This window comes from Myodes glareolus, chromosome 12 (assembly GCF_982192425.1).
Source record: "Myodes glareolus chromosome 12, mMyoGla1.1, whole genome shotgun sequence".
Classification (NCBI taxonomy): Eukaryota; Metazoa; Chordata; class Mammalia; order Rodentia; family Cricetidae; genus Myodes; species Myodes glareolus.
Genome location: NC_142037.1, coordinates 58065502 through 58075294, shown reverse-complemented (window position 1 = coordinate 58075294; position 9793 = coordinate 58065502).

The following is a 9793-nucleotide window of genomic DNA, read 5'->3' as shown; positions in this document are numbered from 1 at the left end:
CACATATGTGTACATATATTCAAATATATTCATATTCATATATGTGTATATTAAAAATTGAGCTATGATTCACTATGGTTTATATTAGCCAATGGCGAACTGAAGCATAGTAATTTCTAAAATAAACAATTATTGGGCTATTAACACATAATTTTTTAAATGTCTTATTTAGTAAGAGAAAGTAATGAACTAAACAGATGTGCAGTGTCCTCGTGGACTTAACAGGTTACAGAGGCTAAAAAGTCAAACAATAAAAATCATTTCATAATTAGCAAATGTGGTAAGGTGGCAGATGTTATTTAGAACAATTATGGGCTATTTCTATATAATTTTCCAAGAGACCTCATCTATTCAAGGGTTTGCAGTAAAGCTGTTTGAGAAAAGCTTGAAAGCAAGTAGCAAAAAGTGATTCTTACTATTTTATTAAGTTTTAGCACATTTCAAATTTGAAGCTGTTCATTTACAAAGGGAATATTTATTAAATATGCAATTGTATTAGGTATTTTACTGTATGTTGGAGATGTAATAATGAATTAGCTGGCACAATTCTTGCTATTTTAAGCCTGTAGTCTAGAAAATAGAAAATAGGTTGATGGTTTCAGTGTGCATGTTTTAGAAACAAACTTTTTTCTGCAAAGATTGTGAGCCTTCAATAAATCATTTATTTACCATTATTAAGTTCTTGACACTTTGATCTTACTTAAATACATTCAATATTAGGGATCTGGATATATTACAACAGGCTTGGAGAACACTTGAAATGAGTTCCTCCCTTGTAATAACCAGATTTCAAAACCTGGAATTTAAAATGAAGAACAGAATGATCAAAAGATTGGGTTCTGAGTCATATCTGTAGGTAGGAATGTGGCACTTTATAAACTTCCAGAAAAGTCTTAATGTCAGTATCTAGAACAGAATTACTAGTAAGTAACAAAGGCCTATAGTTATGGGTTAATGAGAAATGTCTATTAAATATCTGGCAGGGAAATAACCATTAGAGAAATCTATCTTAGGAATTTTAGAAAATTCATAGAAACAGTTGGAAGATGTAGATTGTCACAATTCTTGTTAGCTAGTATCCATTCTCTCTCATTGAGTATGTGTTCTCCACATAAAGAAATATTTGACAATTTTTCACTCTTCTCCCTTGAGAATGTCCCACTTTCCTTGTTAATAAAACATGCCTATCTTCATCATTGTGTTATGACATGCCTCTGAATTCTTTCTGTATAAGTCAAGTGGGTTAAGGTTAGAGAGACATTCTAGTAACCTTAAACATTCATCCTTCATTTTGTTCACTTTGCATATGTGAGTTGGGGTGTACTAGCTATTTAAAAGGTGATCCATAACCCACTAAAGAAGTAGAAGAAAAGATGCTTGATTACTTTTTATCTTCAAATATCAATATTTGCAGACATAGACGAAGGTTTAGTGCCATATGAGCTCTAATAAGAAAGTATTTGCATAGAAACATTCTCATTCATGTAAAATGCACACATAAAATTGTTTAGAGTAGATACAATGTTGAAACTACTGCAGGAGCAAAACTACAAACAAAATGATAAGCCCATCTATCATAGTATTTTTAAATCAATATCATATGAATATTTCGTTTGATTAAAAAAGAAAAAAAAGTTGTATAATTTTCTTTGTGGTTTTCTATATTCCTACTCTTATTGAAGTGAGAAATTTTGCCTCACATATATTTATAACATCAATTTCAAGAATGGGGTGGGAATGGGGTGGGAAGTAGGGGAGAGGGGGAGAGAGAAGGGAGAGAAGGGGATTGGGGAGAGCTTGGGGGAATGGGATGGTTGAGATGGAGGAAGGACGGATAAAGGAACAGGGAAGAAGACATCTTAATTAAGGGAGACATTTTAGGATTGGCAAGAGACTTGGCTCTAGAGGGGTTCCCACGTGTCCAAGGGGATGTCTCCAGCTACGTCCTTGGGCAGTAGAGGAGAGGGTGCCTAAACTGGCCCTGTCCCATAGTCTCACTGATAAATATCTTGAATATCATCATAAACCTGTGTCCAGCGATGGTTGGACATACAGAAAGAGACCCACATTGGAGCACTGGACTGAGCTCCAAAGGTCCAGTTGAAGAGCACAAGGAGGGAGAAGATAAGCAAGGAAGTTAGGGGTTGGTCCACCCTCAGAGACAGTGTGCCTAATCTAATGGGAGCTCACCAAGGCCAGCTGAACTTGGACTGAACAAGCATGTGATCAAATCTGACTCTCTGAATATAGCTGACAATGGGTGCTGAGAAGCCAATGATAACGGCACTGAGATTTGATTCTACTGCATGTACTGGTTTTTTGGGATCCTAGTCTGTTTGGATATACATCTTCCAAGGCATGGATGTAGGAGGGAGGGCCTTGGACTTTCCACAGGGCAGGGTACCCTTCCATGTCTTAGAAATGGACGGGATGGGGGGACAGTGAGTGGGGGAGCAGGAGGGAAATGGGAGGAGGGGACGAGGTGGAAATTTTGAATGCTATTATTTATAAAGCAATTAAAAAAAAAGAAAAACAGCTCCTATTTTTCACTGTGAAATGATGACAATAGCTGATTAACATAAGGAGAAATTTCTTAATTTATACATAGTGAATAAATAGTTTGGACATGTAAAAAAAAAACATAAAGCAAAAAAGCCAGCCTACAAACCACAATCCCAGAGAATTTTGACAACAATGCAGACACTAAGAAAGACATACATAGATATAATCTACATGGGAAGTAGAAAGTAGAAAAAGACAAGATCTCCTGAGTAAATTGGGAACATGGGGACCTTGAGGGGAGGATTGAAGGGGGAGGGGTGAGGCAGAGAGGGGAGCACAGAAAAATGTAGAGCTCAATAAATATCAATGAAAAAGAGAAAAAAAAACAAAAAGCTGTCAAGAAACAATCCAAGCTAAGATCAACCATTCAAAACTAAGAAAAAAAAGCTAAACACTGCTATGAATCATACTTAGCAATATAAGCTTGCATAGCTATAAGTCATTGTTTTCTTAAGATTTTATTTATTATTATGTATGCAATACAGTGTGCTGCCTCCATGTATGACTGCATGCCAGAAGAGGTCACCAGATCTCACTGTAGATGGTTGTGAGTCACCATGTGGTTGCTGGGAATTGAACTCAAGACCCCTGGAAGAACAGTCAGTGTCCTTAACCTCTGAGCCATCTCTCCAGTCTGCTGTAAGTCTTTCTTTACAATGACTACTTGACTCCAGATAGTATTCTTACATTTTATCAATTCCTATTACATGTTTCTAGTGGTTTTCTTTTCCTTCTTTCTTGTATCAAGTAGAATTATATATTTCCTATAATTACTTTATTTTAATACTCATGTTATCAATATTACTATTATGTTTATTAAGAATAATATTAATTTTATAGGATATAGGCCTACTTATTTTAGGAATTTCATAGTAATTATAAAATTAGGCTATTTCAATTAGAACAAACTTTACTCAAATTTAATTTTTAAATCTATAATGTTATGGGAACTTATGTTTGACAAAATTACATTGAAAACACTCTAACTATATGCCTCAAAAATCATACATAATAACATTGAATTTGAAAAGCTTTTGTTTAAGGCAAATTAAAACTCTAAGCAGTCAATTTTACCCAGAACCAATAATATTTATGAGAAAGAGAAATGAGCTTTCTTTTTATATAAAGGTTTAAATTTGATAGTGAAATTAAATTATACATAAAATAAAAAATAAAATTATTTTATATTCTCACAGTTTAAAGTTGTGTGGAAAATTATTTCAATTATTTTTGTTTTATACCTGTTTTTTATAAATTATCAGAGTCAAATACTTTATTCTACTATTCCTAAAGTTATGCCAAGAAATTGCTGCTAACAAACAACACTAGCAAGCTAAAACTATATTTGTCCTGAATTTCTCTCTGAATCCTATTATATTTTAACATCCTAAAACCAGACCTATTCTGCCCAAGGAAGCTAATTAAAGAGTATCTATACACCACAAATACACAGAAGAGGCCTGAATAATACATGAAGATTGACTGAAGTCAATTTCTTTATATTTTGTCTTTATTCATTAGGGAATTCTACAAGGAACAGGAGGTGGTAATGGAGAAATAAATCCTATAAACCTTGCAGTCATTTGTGGTGCAGCATTAGAAGCTTTAAAGCTACACATATGAAGGATATCTGGGCCATAAAGTAATCAACCAGAACAGCAAGCCGTGTATTTTGCTATTTTCACGTATCTGTGCCCTGTAGATTCCCTTGGTTTGCCACTGCTTGTTTATCATGTCCAAACTGTCTTGTATATTTGTTTCATCTGACATTAGAAATGATGCATACTATTATGAATGATGTTCTTTATATCTCTTTTGCTGTCCCATACTTATCTACACATCCAGAAATTTTATGATATTACAAAACTATACCAAAGCTTAGAGATACTTAGAACAGAAAACATAAAAATCTATACTCTAATGAACCTTATTTTGGTGGATTAGATAGTGATTATATTATCTAAGGCAAGTAACATTTTTACTGAGTATTAACATCAATTATAAGTCTTAGAAGAATAGAAGGATAGGAAGCTTAAAGTTTGAATAGTTTATATTTGCTAAAATAGTATATATTTTATAATATATAAAATAATATAAACTAAAATAGGGAGGTAAAGCATAACATTTCACCTTTGACTAAATTGAATTATTTCCTAATAATTGTAGATTAACAAGTTCAATATGTACCTTCATTCTGATTGGGAACCGTTCAAACTTATGATTTTTATTTACATGACCACCAGCAAGAAAATAACAAGATACACACAACATGAGCACACACAGGTCAAGAAATGATGAAACACAAGCCATATTCTTTCCTTTTCCTTAATTGAGACAAGTTAACTTTATGTAGGAACAAATAAGACATGGTATTCAGGAAGTATCAGACTACTTCTATGAACAAATTATGATCTCTTTAATTATTGGCTTTCTGAGTATAAAAAATCTATGATTCTGCATAAGACCTTCATGGACAAGCTATTATTTTGAGATTGAAGATGCTAAATTTAAATATTTATTTGCATGATCAAATACAGAAAATGAGAAAAATATGAATTTTTTTTCATTTTTAAGACATCAGACAGCAGTAAGAAATTATAAAACTGACCTTTTAAAACAATCTCACAATGAATAATTTTATGTTTGGATTTATTATATTAACTCAACATGCTTTTAAAATTCTTATACCTATATTGTATTTCTATATAACCCCCAACCATTATGTCTCAGGGACCTATGTGAAAGAGATGATGAAAAGATTGTAGGGGCCAGATATTGTGCATTACTTCAGGAAAAGGATGATTATAAGCAACTTGTCAGGTGCCCACATGGACTCAGAATGACTATGACAGCATGCGCAAGACCTGAAAAAAATCAAGTCATGTGAAATCCGAGCATGTAGAAAGGTAAGTAGGCATTAAATTCCATCCATAGCCAGTGGTGGTTAATTTTATTTCCAGCTTTCAAGAAGATAAGATTACTGGGTATCTATCTGTTCAGGTTCAAGGTTAACCTGGTATACAAAGCAAATTAGAGAACAGCTAGGGCTAAATAGTGAGACCCAGTATGAAATAAACAAAAATAAAAACGAAAGAAATCCAACTAATATTGATGGAGCTATCTTCTATTATCACCTCCATATATATTTATGTATCTCAGAGGATACTTCCACAGAAACTCAATAAAATAAATAACAAGTCTTCCTGAAAAAATTGTTCCATCATACAATGTATTCTCCTAAGATATCTGAAAATAACAAAATCAAAACAAATCAAAGAAAATCAAATAATTTTATAACCCTAAGCCATACAAATATGTTATACATGAACAATTCATAATTGTTTAGAAAAAGAGCAAGAAGTGTTAAATATGAAATGCAAAACAATCTAGGAATCTTGCATATGCTAGATCCTTAGGGATGAGCTGAATGAGACTTCAGGTATAAAGCATGGAAGAGATATAACTGGGAATATCATGCATTGGTACATTGCAGGATAGTCGATTATTGGTTCCTGGGTGCCCAGCTATTAGACCCGAAATAATCACACAGAAACTGTATTAAATAAATCACTGCTTGGCCCATTAGCTCTAACTCCTTATTGGCTAACCCTTACATATTAATTTAACCTATCTCCATTAATCTGTGTATCACCATGTGGCAGTGGCTTATCAGCAAAGTTTCAGCATGTCTGACTCTGGTGGAAGCTCCATGAGTTCTCTCTGACTCTGCCCTTCTTTCTCCCAGCATTCAGCCTAGCTTTCCCTGCCTACCTAAATTCTGCCTTGCTATAAGTCCAAGCAGTATCTTTATTCATTAACCAATAAGAGCAGTGCATAGACAGAGGGACCTCCCATACCATTTCCCCTTTTCTATTTAAACAAAAAGAAAGGCTTTAACTTTAACACAGTAAAATTACAAATAATAAAACAGGCATCAAACAAGAATTACAGTTACAATATTTATATCTACTTTATCTGTTATCACAACTAAGAAAAACTATAACTATAAATTCTTCAGCACCATTAAAGACTCCAGAAGGATATAATATCACTTAAGTAAACAGGAAGTACATTGTAAACAATTTCCAAAACTCTAGAATTGGCAGAGAAATGTCACTACCTGGACAGTCACACAAAGTTCTTCTGTATTGTTGAGGCATCCATCTTCAGCCTACTGGCCCATAGTATCTGGCAGAAAGATAACACAATAATATATATATAATCCAGACTCTTTGTGAATTTTTCATATTTATGTTGCTTATTTTTCTTACTCCTTTTAATTTATGATTATCTGTACTCTATCTCTTTAAAATTTTACTCTTTTTAAAAAAAAACAAAGCATTAACTTTATTTAATGACTCTCTATACTCTTTTTCTTCTCTTTCTAATCCTATGTACATTTGTCCGACATTATGACTCATCTGTATTTGTCTTTCTTGTATATCTGTAATTCTTTCCTGTCCAGGAGAGCTTTTTAAAATGCTAAGTGCTTCTTAAAACTTAAGCTGGGCCATTTCTATGGTACTTACTTCTTGCCTCACCCAGTCCAGCATGGCAGAGCCACTTGTGCCTTTTGTGCCTCTGTATCATGCATACTACCCCACTCCCAGGCACACAGCCAGTCCACTTTGCCACCAAACAAGTCGCAGCACACTGCTCACAAAAAGAGTCAGAGTTCATGCTAGCAATATGGCCCATGACAAGGAAGCTGCCAGTTTGAAACTGAGTGGCTGCTACTCCTGAATCATTAAGACCACTCTTAAAAGAACCACAGCATGCCTCCTCAAGCAAAGTCCATTTGGAAAAAAAAATGCTGCTAACCTTTGTTTTATAGTGTCTAGAATTACTTTTTAAGCTCTCAGGTTTAAAAGTGGATTTTAATTAGCCACATAGGTGCCAATCTTTTGAAGGGAGGTCACTGGTTGTGGCCATCCAGCTAGTTTAGACCTGAAATAATCAAACAGAAATTGTATTAATTAAATCACTGCTTGACTCATTAGCTCTAACTCTTTATTAGCTAACCCTTACATCTTAATTTAACCCATCTCCATTAATTTGTGTATTGCCACATGGCAGTGGCTTACTGGCAAAGTTTCGGCATGTCTGGCCCTGGCGGTGGCGCCATGGCTTCTCGCTGACTCTGCCCTTCTTTCTCCCAGCAATTAGCCTAGCTTTCCCTGCCTACCTAAATTCTGCCTTGCTATAGATCCAAAGCAGCTTCTTTATTCATAAAGCAAAAGAAGAAACACCTCCCACACCATTGTTAATGCTGGGATTTCTAATAAACTTTCAGCTACTCAGCCTTAGATGACTAAACTTATAATTTTTTTGTCTTGTGTGTCTTCATCATAATTTCAATGTGCAATTTAGAAATACGTGTTTTTAAAAAATAAATGAAGATATTTCTACAACATCTAGATTTTAAATAATTGTTATTTTCATTATTATTTTAATTTGATTCTCTTGGTAATTTACCAGAACATGGGTAATGATTTTTGAATTTGAACTGGATGACAGTTCAATATAATATATACTACATGCTGTTTCTTCTGCACCAATCTTAAATAGGAAAAAAAAGTCATGATTCAACTTTTTTGTATCCTAGTAATAATGAACTACTTTTTTATCCTTGATTTAAATAAGTGGTGTCCTACAAAAGACCAGACTCTTATATTTGTATCATTCAAGCTTATAAACAGACCTATTGTCTTTAGAATTTAAATTCTCCTAATATTTTATAAATTTAGCATGCACTGCCTAGTCATTAACTACTAGTATAATTTTATATTGACACCATAGAAACAATATTACCAATTTGTTTTAATCCATTAAGAGGCTATTTTAATGCAATTTATTAATTAGATAGCTATTTCACTAATTAAGTTCATAATCAAATTATTTTGATATATTATATTTATCTAATATAACATTAACTAGAAAAATATTGAATCTTAAATACAAAAATTAAATGTGAACAAAAAGATTGAAATTTAATAAAAGAAACAATTTGTATAAAATGAAATGTTTTATAACTTTTTGACAAGGATATTAAAGCATAAGGAATAGAGTATTTCTGAAGAATGACTTTGAGTCTCTTTATAGTGACATATTTTGAAATGAAAGTAGATCCATATCTATCACCATGCACAAAACTCAAGTCCAAATGGATTAAAGACCTCAATATTAATCTGACCACATTGAACCTGACAGAAGAGAAAGTGGGAAGACAATAAGAGCAACAATGAATAAATGGGACCTCCTGAATCTGAGAAGCTTCTGTAAAGCAAAGGACACTCTCAGTAAGACAAAAAGGCTACCTTCTGACTGGGAGAAGATCTTCACCAACCCCTCATCAGACAAAGGTCTGATCTCCAAAATATACAAAGAACTCAAGAAACCAGACACTAAAACTCTAATTAACCCAATTTAAAAATGGGGTACTGAACTGAACAGAGAATTCTCAACAGAAGAACTTCGAATGGCCAAAAGACACTTAAGGTCATGCTCAACCTCCTTAGCGATCAGGGAAATGCAAATCAAAACCACTTTGAGAAATTATTATTATGGTAATCTTACACCTGTCAGAAATGCTAAACTCAAAAACATCAATGATAGCCTATGCTGGAGAGGTTGTGGAGAGAGGGGAACTCTCATCCATTGTTGGTGGGAATGCAAACTTGTGCAGCCACTGTGGAAATCAGTGTGGTGATTTCTCAGGAAACTTGGAGTCAACCTCCCTCAAGACCCAGCATTTCCACTCTTGGGAATATACCCAAGAGATGCCCTATCATACTACAAAAGCATTTGTTCAACTATGTTCATAGCAGCACTATTTGTAATAGCCAGAATCTGGAAACAACCTAGGTGCCCCTCAATAGAAGAATGGTTAGAGAAGGTGTGGAACATATACACATTGAAGATTTACTAAGCGGTAAAAAACAATGACATCTTGAATTTTGCAAGCAAATGGATGGAAATAGAAAAGACTTTACTGAGTGAGGTAACCCAGCCCTCAAAAGAGGAATATGGTATGTACTCAATCATAAGTGGATTCTAGCCATAATTGAAGGACTTTGAGCCTATAATTCGTGATCCTAAAGGATCTAAATAAGAAGGTGAACCTAAAGAAAATTATATAGTTATCCTTGTGGATATTGGGAGTAGACAAGATTGTCAGGCAAAACAAGGGTGCATGAGGGTGTGGGTGGAGGATGTAAGGGGAATGGGTAGA